Here is a 14,878-nt window from a genome sequence, read left to right on the forward strand (position 1 = left end):
CGTCGTTTAATTATTAATATTATTATTGATATTATAATTCTTTTAAGTTGTTAGGAATTACCATTTAGAGGACAGGATGTATCGAAGCATTCGTTAAATCAAGTTAATTATAGAGAACAAATAAAATTGTTTAACAAATACGATCTGGAATTTTCTAATTTATTTTCTGACTCGAAGAATATACCGGCGTACCTAAAACAGCACAGAATGAAAGAATCAATTAGTAGTTACATTTTGATCCTTTTCGGTAGAAGTAGACGAAACTACTGATAGAGGTAACATGTCATTCACAAGTATCAATAATAGGGCTTTTCATTCCCAGTCATTTGTTTCGAGCTTCTGTCATGTGTTACATAATATTAATATATCTACGACATACGTTATTGGTATATGCAATAATACAAACCAAAGACGTATGCCGTAGATATATTAATATTATGTGACATATGACAGAAGCTCGAAACAAATGACAATCGATGAAAAGCCCTATTGTTCTTCGATACGCGTTACGTCTAAATTTATGAGAGGTTGTTAGGTTTTCAGACGTGAGTAGAAGCCATAAGACAGAATATATTTTTAGTGTTTTAATTTAAAGGATAGATTAAATTTTTTGATATCAAAAATAAATTGGTAAGGCAAATTTATGACGGGGCTGTCTTGATGTCCAGTGAATTGTATGGTCTCCGGACAAAAGTTAAAACAATTGCACCAGGCAAAACTATTATTTACTCACTGTTATAAGTCATTAACCTCTTTGACTATTCAAAATTTAAAAGTTACGCCAAAGAATTTTCAAAATATCTATTAGACAAGTTCATTAAAAATTATCCATCATTTTTTAATCAAATAAAATAAGAAAATGAATTAACAGTTTTATATTCTGATCCAAATATTTTCGGAAGGTGGGATAAGTTACAGACTATGTATAATTTTATATACTGCAATTCATTAGGTACAACAAACTGTTCCCAAAATTAATAAATTATTGTGCTCAAATGTGGGCAAATTCTGTCTCAAATGAACGGGATTTCTCTTGTCTCAAAAGAGTCAAAACGTATTGTCGAAACTCCATGAAACAGGAAAGAATGTCAAATTTGTCTCAAATTACGATAGAAAAAAAACTTTTAAAATCCCTCCAAAACAATAATAAATTTTACAATTACATACATTATAACCCATTTTGCTACTTCGAAACAACATAGACTAGAGTTAATTTATAAACAAAAAAAAACAAAAAAAAATAAAAAAAAACAAAAACCAAAGATCTCCTATGAAATTGAAGCCTTTGGAGACAAAACCTTGCCGACCCTGTCCCTAAAGCCAAGAGCCGCCACTGCAATACAGAAGAAACATGAGTCAAAAAGAGAAGCCATGGATATGAAACACTTAAGATAGATAGCAGGAAAATGAAAATAGGATAGAATAAGAAATGGAGAAATAAGAAGAAGAACGGAAATAGAGCCAATATTATATCATATCCAAAATAAACAACTAGAATGGTATGGACATGTGATAAGAATGAAACCAGAAGGATGCCCAGGAAAATTCTGGAAATGGGCAACACGACAAAAAGAAGAAGAGGGCGTCCCCGAAAGAATTGGAGGGATCAAATAGAAGACATAGGAACTGAACGAGGGAAAACGAAAGAAGAAATGAAACGCCTAGCCAAAAACAGAATAGAGTGGAAAAATGGGTGAAAGAAACAACCGACCATAATCCGACTTTGTAATAGGCAAAAGGAAAGACAAGAAGAAGAAGAACAAGAAATTTTACTAATTTTTTGCTTATAAAACTGTAAAAAACCCAAGTTTTTTCGTAATTTTCAATAAATATTAATAAATCATTCTAAAACTGAACATATAACTTCAATATTGCGTGGAACGTTATGTTTTACAGTGTTAAAAATGTGGTTAAAATTTCAGAGTGACTCATTATCAATTACTTTAAAAGTTGTTCAGTTTGTTTATCCCAAACAACAATTTTTTTGCAATAATATAAATCATAAAAAAATGAACTTACAATGATTCTCCAGATATAGACAAGAGAGAGAATTATTCTATTAAAAGAATTTAAAATTTAAAATCTATTAAAAGAAACATTGCAATTTTTTGCTTATGAACAATTTGAATAACTTTTTTCCTATTCTCTGGGTAAAAATTATTTTTCATATTCGAAAAGCTGGCAAGTTTTAAAAAATGACATTCCTACGATTATTCTGGACGATATTAGTACCTAGCTTTTTTTAATTGGCGATATTCAATCTTCCAAATTAAATCCGATCTTCAAACTCGACCTATCAAACATGTTCGGATCTTGTTGATGTATTTTGAGATTTCTTCTGGGTGGATTCTGATGAAATATTTTGAATAATTTTAATATCAATTATTTACAACAATTTATTTTAAATTCTAGTGTAGTCCTATGATTTCCAATAAAAATCATTCAAATAATAATTAAACATTACATTTATTAACAAAAGGCACATTTGTAATGTAGGAAAGAGTGCATAAATAGTTTATAGCGCGAATTTTTAGCACTTCCACTATCCCAAGCTGAACGAATTGGAGCTCCACATTTTGAAGCTTTGTAGACGATACTCTCCAAAAGCATTCTTTTTAAAACTTTGTACATTAAAACATCAGTCCTTGATCTTTCAAATGCCACTAATTATGCTTCTTAATTGTTATATACAACCAAGCTATGAATTAAAAAAGTAACTAAACTTCGTCCCTAATTGTCGTAGGACAACTTTTTTTAATTTGTGAAAGTATGCCAGCTTTTCGAATATATAAAAGTCCTTTTCTCTTTTCTTCCGGGAAATAGCGAAAAAGTTCTATACAAGTTTTGATGGGAAATAAGTCACAATTTTACTAAAAAAATGATTTTACTAACGTAGGTAGCGGGTAGCACTCTTTTACGATCCCGGTAGAAGACAGGCTACTACAAGGAATGGCGTGCTTGCCCTACGCTAGCTACTGACTTTCTCCTCTATCCCAAGCCTCACCACGAGATATCAGGTCCCTAACCTCTCCTCCCACACACTCCCAATTTCCACCACCTATACATCCTACCCCTATTCACCGAATGATTGCCGGTATAAGCAATCCCTCACTTTCTAACCAACGGCATTGGGCGGATGAGTTGGAAAGTGGTAGGGCACCCTTTTGTCCTGGGGTTGACAAATCGGCCTCGAAGGCGGAGGAATCAAAAGCATGGTCAACGGCATAAGGATGTAGAAGGCAAGGGGAAACCAATACATTAAAGATCCCTATGGATATCCCTAGTACAATCATCATGGTTTTAGTAACCAACAACGGCGTTACTGATCATGGCCCTCGGAAGCCAAGATCCGACAGGGGAGGAAAAGACAAGGCCTCTCAGTTCATTAATCAGCGAATTCCTTGTCAGAAGAACGGAGACGAAAGAATAAGACTGTCAAACACTAGAATTGGAACCTGGAATGTTCAGAGTATGTTTCAGCCTGGTAAGATGCACAATATTATTCAAGAAATGAACAGGTTAAATATTGATGTACTGGGTATCAGTGAAGCCAGATGGCCCAACTCAGGTTGTTTCTTAACAAATGAAGCCTCAATATATTATTCCGGTAGCGAGGACAATCAACATCGACACGGCGTGGCAGTCATAGTTAATAAAAAATCTAATAGAGCAGTGGAAGGCTTTTTCCCTATCTCAGAAAGAGTAATGGTATTAAAGTTAGTGACATCTCACGCCAGATTGAACTTGATACAAGTGTATGCTCCTACGGCGTATGCCTACGAAGAAGAGGTTAAGTCGTTTTATCGGGATATCTAAGAGGCACTGAAAATAACGAAAACTAGAGAAATCACGATAGTCCTAGGTGATCTCAACGCAAAGATTGGAAGGGGGCAAAGTGGAAAGTGTATGGGAAATTATGGTCTGGGGAATCGTAACGAGAGAGGAGACCGTCTAATACAATTTTGCCAAGAGCAGAACTTGATTATTACAAACACATTTTTCAAGCTACCAAACAGACGACTCTATACATGGCGATTGCCCGCAGATACATCGGAGAAAGTAGTTAGGAACCAGATAGACTACATTATGATAAATGAAAGATACCTTAATGCTGTTAAAGCTGTGAAAGCATATCGCGGAGCAGACGTGGCCTCAGACCACAACCCACTTTTCGCCAGGATTACACTCACACTTAAAAACATTAAAAGACAACAAAGAACGCCTACAATAGACACAAGCAAGCTTAAACAACAAAATATAAAATAATGCCTCCTGCATATGAACTGTAGCAAACTGATCATAGACACCAATGATATTGACGAGCACTGGGCTCGACTAAAACATTGCCTGCTAGATACGTGCAAAGAAATACTGAAGACTTCTACAAAAAGAAATGAAGAATGGATGAACGACGAGATACTCAATATGATGGAACAACGGAGATAACATAAGAACAAAGATAACAATAAATACAAGGAGATTAACCACCACATAAGAAGGATGATAAAGCAGGCAAAAGAAAAACACTTTGAAGAAAAATACAAAGAGATCGAGAACCTTCAAAAAAGATACGATCTATTTAATCTACACAACAAAGTAAAAGAAATGGCAGGGCTAAGAAAACAAAATCTCACTGGTGCACTTCTGGATAGACACGGGAATAATATAACACAGACGGATGAGAAAATACAACGCTGGGCAGAATACATAGATGAACTGTTCGATGATGAAAGAGGAGACCTGGAAAACATAGAACTTACTTCAGAAGAAATAGGTCATAGGTCCAGATATCACAAAAGTAGAAATAGCACACGCGTTAAAAACAATGAAGAACGAAAAAAGCCCTGGGCCTGACATGCTTCCTATCGAATTAATAAAAATTATAGATGAACAGCACATTGATGTTCTAGTCATACTTTTAAACCAAATTTATAGGTCAGGCATTACCCAAAGAATGGTTAACGTCGATCTTTGTTTGTCTCCCAAAAAAGAAAAACGCTAGAGAATGCGCCGATTACCGCACCATCAGCTTGATGTCCCATGTGCTGAAGTTGCTACTGAAAGTCATCCATAACCGAATATATCATAAACTGGACATAGATATTAATGATACACAATTTGGGTTTCGCAAAGGCCTAGGAACGCGTGAAGCTCTTTTCTCACTTAATATCCTAATACAAAGGTGCCTAGACGTCAATCAAGATATATATGTCTGTTTTATTGACTATAATAAAGCTTTCGATAAAGTACGACATGAACAATTAATGAATGTCCTGAAACTAAAGAAGATATACTACAATGACCTCAGGATCATATCTAATTTATACTATAAGCAGCGAGCAAAAGTACGTGTTAACGAACAGTTGTCAGAGGAAATTGAAATTAGACGTGGGGTGAGACAGGGATGCGTATTGTCGCCAGTTCTCTTTAATGCCTACTCGGAAGAGATCCTAAAACAAGCTCTTGAGGGCGAAACAGCTGGAATAAAGGTGAACGGAGTTCCCATTAACAACATTAGATATGCGGATGACACTGTCGTCTTAGCCGAAAATATTGAAGATCTTCAGAGACTGGTTAACAGAATAGCAACATATAGCCAAGAATACGGTCTAACAATGAACATCAAGAAGACAAAATTTATGAGAATATCTAAAACTCAAAGAAATAACGAGAATCTCCTCATAAACGGAACCAACGTCGAACGAGTAGACAAATATGCATATCGTGGAACAATTATCAACTCCACAAATTACTTCCAGGAGATTAAAATTACAATCGAAAAGGCTGGAGCGAATTTTAACAAAATGAGAAAAGTGCTCTGCACAAAAGATCTAAGGTTGGAGCTAAGAGTAAGGTTGGCTAGGTGCTACGTTTTCTCGACTCTGTTTTACGGAATGGAAGCTTGGACCTTAAATGCGGCATCAATGAAAAAACTGGAATCATTCGAGATGTAGGTGTACAGAAGAATTCTGAAAATATCGTGGACAGAACACGTCACAAACAAAGAGGTTCTGAGAAAGATGAATAAAGAAATGGAAGTCTTAAACACAAGCACAAACATTATGCAGGGAAAGATTCAAGGAAAAAGAAGCATAGGGAGACGCAGAATATCGTGGCTACGCAACCTGAGAGAATGGTACGGATGCACATAAAACGAACTTTTCAGAGCAGCCGTCTCCAAAGTCCGAATAGCTATGATGATTGCCGACCTCCGTCGCGGAGATGGCACTTGAAGAAGAAGATTAACGTTTCGACGTCCAAATCGGATGCTGTTGTCAAAATACAAAAAATATTAATGAATTAAACAAAAATGTTGCTTATTAGTAAAAAATTCTTCTAATAATTTATTTAATCTGACTCATTTATATCGGCAATTCAGACATATATTATATTCAGACATATATTGCCAATATTTATGAGTTGCGTTCCTGGGACGACACTTACGAGTATAGTTTGCGCTGGGAAGGGGGCGGCTTTCGACAGGTCAATGTGGTATTTTTCCATGATTTGATTTGCTACTGTAAGCGGAGTGGTTTGTGTTTTAAGACGTGAGGCTGCTTGTCTATATTCGTCCCATTTTTGTGGAAGTATTCGTCTTTGCCTTTCCCAGAAGGTTAACGCGTGTTGCTCTCTGCGGCATTGTATTAGTTCAATACCGGTCTGGGTTTCCATTGATGTAATCGGTGTTGATTTTGGAGCACCGGTGATTACGCGAAGGGCAGTGTTCTGGGCGACTTCAAGCTTGGAGGTGGTGTTTGTACTCGCAGCTATTGTAGCTTCACTCCCATATTCTAGTATCGGCCGGACATAGGTTTTGTATGTTGCTACCAAGACATCTTGCGTGGCGCCCCATTTTGTTGCTGTGAGACGTTTGAGCAGTCGACATCTCTTTGTGGCTTTCTCTGCAATGTGGTCGATTTGAGGTTTCCACGTCATTTTCTTATCTATGTACACTAGGGTGCATCGAAAAAGGCGAAAAAAAATTTTTTTTTTGCGATGGAAAAGTAATACCTCACAAAAGTTGCCCAATCAACTGTTAAGTATTTTGGTAAAATTTTTTTGAAATTGGAAAATATCTTCTATCCCCCCCCCCCCAAGACAATTAAAAATTTTGAAAAAATGTTAACAGACGAAAAAAATTTTTATTTCGAAACGAAAATGTAATAGCTCACAAAAGTTGCCTAACACACTATTTAGTATTTTAGTAAAATTGCGTTGAAATAAAAAAAATTTTCTGCCCCCACTAAACAATTTAAAAAAAAATATATTAATATGCGAATTTCTTTTGTAAGGGAAATGTAATAGCTTATAGAACTTGAATAAATAAATTCGGTTTAAATTGGAAAATATGTATTTTCCGGTTTCACAAGGCTATTAAAAATTTAACTTAAGAAAAGTATACTAAAATATTCTTTTTATAACAAAATAGCCTAACTTATCCATCTCCCTGACGTCACCCAAGTTTTTTAATACTAAAATCAATATAAAGCAAACTACAAAATTAGGTATATAAATATTACAAAAAAATATGGTAAAAGCATTCTATTCGAAGATGTCTTCCGATTTAGCATAGTGAGGCATAGTTTTTCTGTAATCAATTCGAGTTTTTATAAATCCATCCCTCGAATACGCTCTACAAACTGCTAGAGAAGCTTGTGTCACAAGCTTGACACATCGTTCTACACATTGTTTGTGGTAGTGATATTTCTCAATCTCAATGTTAAAAGGGTGTAAGTTAGGGTTCTTAATAAAATCTCGCAGATTGTCACTCGAAAATCTAGAGATATAGGTGGTTCTGTAAGGTGATATTCTTGTTAGTTAATTAACTCAAAGTAGTCGTTTCAATAAAAATTGTTATAGGAGAAAGTTTGAAGACCCTCACGTTTTTTGATTTGGTCACTGGCAAACTTCTTTTGATGTCCAAGGGCCCAAGGGGTAGATCATTTGAATGTCGCAGACATACAAACCACTGAAGCGGTTTTTTAAGATGTTCTTCTAACAGCCGTATTACATCACCCTTAACGCCAGTATTTACGACTGTTTCGTCACATGCAATAGCTGGATTTGATACTTTCTGATATACCAGACAGGGGATACCCAAATCCAAAATATTTGCAACCTGGCTCATGCATAAGTGTTATGTGTTATTCCACGATCGATTGACAATAAAACTTGGTACTGCTTTTACTTGAGCTAAAGTTTTGTGTTTGCGTCGGTAACTTTCTTCTTTTACCGTTGTTATCTCTGATTATATTTGTTTTTGTTTTCCCTATCAATCGATCTTATCACCATTTTTCTGGGACCTCTTTGATTGATTGATATAAATTCGCGCTCATCCAGAGGCACTTTTTGAGATTTGCTACAAAGGCAATTACGTAATCAGAGTGTCACATTTACATGCTGCAAGATCGAAACGTATAGTTTTACTTTTGTTCTTAAAGCATTGAATTTTATTTTTGTAAAATTCACTGTTTTGCCTGTTCTTAAATGGTTTCATAAGTTTCATGTATTTGTCATGATAGGCTTTTAAAAGCTGAATAATTCTTATATGTTAAATTATTGGAATTAAAGCCCTTTTCCATATTTCCTCCAATTTAATTGCAACCTGTTCGGCAATACCAGAAAATTCTGGCTCTTTCTTGCTGAGTTTTTTATCCGCTTGCAACCACAAAACTTTATCGCTTGTTTGTATTTCGGTAAAACATTTTCAGGTATATTTGGTGGTTGCCCAAAAATGGGGCGATCCACAACACATCTTGATTTTATTCCCCATGGTCCTGGTTTATCTATTTTAAAAATCTTTAATTTACAAACAACAATAATAACAAAGTAAGGCATCGCACCAAATATAAGTGAAAATTACACGCACTGACTCACGAAGCGGGACATTTCAAGGGGGTTGGAGAGACTGAAAAAACAAATAAAACTTTAAATATCGTTTAAATTTGTAATTGACAACATTTTAAGATTTCTTTAATAGATCTTAGATCGAGTTAGCACATATTTTATTCCAAATAATATAAATTGAAATTTCCATAAAAATCAGATATTTAATAAAATTCAAGGTCGTTGGGGGAGCAGAAGATTCGCTTAGAAAAAAAAAATTAAAAATACTAATATGTTGAAAAATAACACTAGCAACTTTTTCACACTATTAGATATAACATTTCCAAGTTTTATTTTTTCGATGCACCCTAATGTACACCCCCAGGTATTTTGTTACATCCTCTTTTTCCAGGTCAACTACTTTATATGTCGGCTTGACAGCAGTCTGCTTTGTTGAAAGGGTAAGTACTTGATATACGGTTTTGGTTGTACTGACAGTTAGGCAGTTTTTATCCACCCATTTTTCTAGATTTTTGAGAGCCTGGTTCATTACTCCCTCGAGCGCTTTCAGACTGCTACTTGATGCCCATATTAGGAGGTCATCGGCATACAGGAGGGCTTCAACACCAGGTGTCTTTCTAATCATTGCGAGCACATCGTTTATCATTAGGTTGAACAATTGACAGCTGATGACAGCTCCTTGTGGCAGCCCTTGTCTTTGTAGTCTGAATTTGGAACAATGGTTGTGAAATTTGACTCTCTGATACCTTTCCCCGAGAAAAGATTTTATCCAATTGAACAGTTTACCGTCAATTCCAGACTTCGCTATCTTGTGTAACAGCAAACCTCTCCATACTGTGTCGTATGCAGCTTTGAGGTCTACTAGCACTGCAACTGTTGACATCTTACGGTGGAAAGCATCCTTGACTTTTTGAGCAAACTCGACTACATGGTGTTCCTGTGTTTCCTGAAGCCAGTTTGTACTGGCAACAATTTTGTAATAACAGTCAGTTCAAGATGGGTTATGGCTCGGTTCAGTCTGTCCAGAACCATTTTTCGGCTACTTTGCATAATGAGCTTGTGAGGGATATTGGCCGGTAGCTATCAGTCAGGCTCGGGTCTTTTTGTTTCTTTAGGGTGGGTATGACCTCGCTCTTCCTCCATTGACTTGGGACTCTTGAATTCCATGTTAGGTTAATCAAGTTCAGAATGGTGTTTTTGGCTGCGGCTCCCAGATATTTAAGCATTTCCGGGTACAACTCGTCAATCCCTGCTGCCTTTTTCGTTTTTGTGTCAGAGAGCCGCTTCCAGCTCTGATATCGAGAAATCTTCTGTACAGATGTCCTTTATACTTTTGCTCATCCGCCGGGGACGGGGATAGCGCAACAGTAATGCTCTCTCCCTCTTATTTATCTTAATATTACTCACTTTTGTGTAGTGTTTACAGAGTTCGTTTGCTATATCGGCATGTGTAGTGAGTTCTCTAGCCATGCCCATGCCTCTCATTGGCATTTGCTGTTGCTTGTTTCCATCATTGTTTAGCGTAGTAACGAACTTGTGCGCTTTGTCAAGCTTAGCAAGGAAGGATTTGAAAGCTTCTCTTTTCCCTGACTTAATGGCTTGAGTTAGGATCGCTTGTCTCTTTCGAAGCTCTACACAATCGTTCATTTGCCTGGATTTTCAGCTTTGCCCCTGGCTTTATTTCTGGCAGCTTTCAATTTGGATAGCCTTGGGGACCAGAAAGTCTTATACCCCTTAATTTGACCTCGCGGTATGCACTCTTTTGCACATTTAAGTATGGCCTCGGTTACTTTCTTTGCTGCTTCTTCTGGTTCTTGTAGTGTTAGTTGAGTAAGGACTTCATCTGTGCATTCCCTGTACTTTTTTCAATCCGCCTTTTTAAAATTCCAGCGCGGGGCGCGATTTTGGGCTTTTTTGTCCTTTGCCAGTTTGCATGTCACTAGCAGGGCGCGGTGACCACAGCCTGCTGCGTCGTCCAGGAGGGTTACACTGGTCTTCCCTGTAATGTGTGGGTGTGTTACGACAAGATCGGGCCTTGATTGACTTCCTCTAAACGATAAGAACGTAGGTGGTGACCCCTCATATGTGGTGACTGTCCAAAAACTTACATCGGTCAAACTGCGGAACCTTTAACAAAAGTATAACAGAATACAAAAGGGCTTTCAATAATAGAAAAACAGATCTACGTAAGCACTTCATCTTCTAGATCATAATTATTCTTTTAATGAACAGTTTCAAATTCTTCATATTCAAAATAAAGGCCTTAAACTATCTCTTTAGAATCTATGGAAATTTGAATTACCAACTTGAAACAAACAGCTCCCCACTCCGTAACTTATTAAAACGTTTTTATATACTTCACTTTTTCTGTGATCTTTGTCACTTTGTCCGGGAAAAATCTGGTAATCCATTTTAAACATATTTCCCGACTAGCTAGAGATCTGAAATTGTCAGAATAGTTCAGAACTCGATGACAATGCAATATTCAACAGCTTTTACATGGATGCATTGAGTTTTATTATTCAAAAAAATCATAGTTATTTTAATACTGTTGCACTAGAACTTACATGCCAAGTATTTATATCCATACCTAACATCCAGTATGGTTTAGTGGCAGAGGGTTCAAGAGGTTCGGGTTGGATTCCCGGTATAGGAAACACTTTTTGTTTTTAAAATTGACATTTTGATTTGGAAAATAATTGCCTTTATAGTACTTTTTTGTAGTGTACTTATTTTGTATATAATCCTATAAATAATAAAAACGGGTTATTATAAAAAGTTCTTTTTTTATAAAAGTGTAATGATTCAGTTAAATACTGTACAGTGCAGACACACAGTAAAATACATCACTTCAGAAAGGCACTCTGCTGAAACAGCTGTAGGTACATTAACTTATAATAAATTGTGTGGAAGTATTGAAAAAAAAAGTTTTTCATTGTTAGATAAACCATATGCATATAGCGTAGCTTTTACAGGATTTTTGCAGTAATAGAGTTCATAGCTCATAGCTATAAGAAACAGAGTTGTGCTATGTTTCGCGCACTGTGGTAAACCACTCTTTTGATTTTTTGTTGAGCCGTCTTGTCTTATTTTCGATTCGTTATATCGTTTCGTTTCGATTAAAGGTTTTGAAAATTGATTATTTCCATACATATCATTGTTGGTAGTTGCTAGTAAAATCTACGAAATAATACTAGAGAATAAGCTTGGATAAAATATCGAGGCCACACTGAATAACAGCCAATGCGGCTTTAGGCCAGGGCGAGATACAACCGATCTCATATTAACGGTGAGACAGTTATCAGAAAAAGCCTTAGAGCATAACAGTAAGTTGTTTCTCTGTTTTGTGGACTTGGAAAAAGCATTTGATCGGGCGCCACGGAACAAGATCTAGGAAATATTAAACCGTAGAAATGTGAAACCGAAGTTAATCCAAGCAATAAAGAGTATATATTATAAATGTAGACGTAATAATGTAAGAACGAACAATCGCTCATCTCTAGAATTCTACACAAGGACAGGTGTAAGACAAGGTGGTGTTCTGAGTCCTTTGTTATTCATCATTCTAATGGACGAAATTGCAAAATAATGCAGGGGTAAGGTAAACAGAACTAGTGTTGGGGTGTATAAGTTTCAACAAGTTTACGTGTCAGAGTTGATATATGCCGATGACCTGGTAATTGTGGCAAAATCAGAAAAATACTTGCAAGTGAATGTGAATGTTTGGAATGAAGCTTTTAAGAAATTTGGGATGAAAATAAATATTGAAAAAACAGAAGCTTTAGCAATATCGAAAACTCAAGAAAATATAAATGTAAAGCTTAATAATGAGACCATTACACAAGTAGAGGACTTCAAGTATCTAGGATCAACAATGAATGGACAAGGAAATATAGAACCAGAAATAAACAGCAGGGTAATGAGTGCAACAAAATTATACTATGCACTCAATAAAAGTTTTATTAGGAGGAAAGAAGTAAGCCTGAAAACAAAAATGAAAGTATTTCAAACTATATACGAGCCGGTGCTACTCTACGGTAGTGAAACGTGGACAGTGAACGACAACATCCGTAGTAAAATTCAAGCATGCGAAATACGATATTTACGTGCGGTATCCGGGGTGACCAGACGTGATCGTATAAGAAATGAAGACATACGTGAAAGGTGCGGTGTTGGAAGAACCTTAGACAGACTTGAAGAAACAGTTATCTTGGTTCGGACATATGGCGAGAATGAGTGAAGGTAGAACTGTAAAGAGAGTATGGAAAGCGGCATCCGACAACAAACGACGAAGAGGCAGGCCAGCAAGAACGTGGAACGCGGATATTGGAAAAGCTTGCACAAAAAAGAAATATTGGGTGGAGAGAAGCAGCAAGACTAGCTACTGACCAAAAGGCATGGAGATGTCTGATTTCCCCACTTACCTCGACACCGTAATGTAAGGTACAAGAGGACGGCTTAAGTAAATAAGTATTTCCACCTACCTCTACTGAAAGTATACTTTTCCGGACCTGATTGTAGGGAGCAAAGTTGTACTTTTCCTCCCTAGGGAGGAAAAGTAAAAGTGACGTCATATGGTATTTCATCCAAGAAAAATAACTTATTGGCGCCCTGTACAATATCTATTTTCTATTACGTAAGTATCTATACATTTTAACGTTTATTTGAAAACACTCTGTATTTTGCTTTTGCAGAATGGTAAAAAACAGTAAATTGTTATTCTGATTTAACAATGTTTACATTAATAATTTGACTTATATTTGACGGTTGACAGTTATATTGTACCTACTTATTAGTTTTAGTTCTAATAAATTTTGTTGGTTAGTTACATAAATAAATTAAGTAAAAATGAAAAAAGTACTTGTTATTTGAGGAAGGTGGAAAAACCATATGTAAAACATGGGAGTAAAGTGTCTTTTCCTCCCTTGAATGATTACTGCCCTCCGCTACGCGTCGGGCAGTAACCTTCATTCTCGGGAGGAAAAGTAGCACTTTCCTCCCTTGTTATACAATTATTATTATTTCCATACTGAATCGTATAAAAACTATTTCGATACAGTGTTGTTTAATTGCGAAAGCTTCATGTATTTCCGATTCTACATCAATTAAAAAGATTATTTACACTAGACCTAGACCGATGTTTTCGGAAGCCACTCTGTTCCGGTGTAATTAATTTCTTTGTTTCCAGATACAGATACCACACGGCACACGAGTCTGTTATTTCCTATTTCTCTAGCACTTTGTATTTTACCCATACTATAAGTAAGATATTTTTGTTTCGGGATCTGATTTTTATTTACTTTCTTTAGGAATAGGAATTATTATTGAATAATTTCTCCAGGATTTTGGAAATAAAGTTTTCGAAAAGATTACGTTGTAGATGCTGAGTAGGTATTCTTTAGTTAGATTAGATGGGTAGGTGAGGTTTTTTAGACAAAAGTGGGTATATTATCTGGTCCAGGGCACGAGTTTTTTAGTTTTTCATTGCCGCTTCTAATTATTCATCCATCGATATTATAAAGTTTATTTCGCTGTTATGTTGATCTTCATAACTATTAATATATTTTTCTTCATTTCTTTTGTTCTTTAAAAAATTTAGTGAATAGTTTGCTTCGTTTGAATTTTTTCATAAACTAATAACAGTAGCCTAATGGGCTTATGTGATTTTGTATCAGATATTCTTTCACTTTTCTCCGAATTATAGTTGTCATTATAGTAGAACTCTCAATTATTGAAACGTATGCTATTCAATATTCGCGTTTTGCTTTTTTGATAGTGAATCTGGTTCTTAATCATTTAAATAGCTCTTAATCATTATATTTGAAGAGTTGTGTTCGTTTTTCCGTCGTTTGAATTTATTAAACACTTTTTGGGTTGTATTATTGCTTGTTTACATTAAGGACAGCGCTGTCCATAAGGACGAGGAGGGGCGGTGCCCCCCGGCGCGTGCCGAAAAAAATTTTTGACAATACAATTTTTGACAGAAATTACCAAAAATATTATTAATATTTTATTATCTTGTAAAATTGAA

Source organism: Diabrotica virgifera, chromosome 10, assembly GCF_917563875.1.
Source record: "Diabrotica virgifera virgifera chromosome 10, PGI_DIABVI_V3a".
In the NCBI taxonomy this organism is placed as follows: domain Eukaryota; kingdom Metazoa; phylum Arthropoda; class Insecta; order Coleoptera; family Chrysomelidae; genus Diabrotica; species Diabrotica virgifera.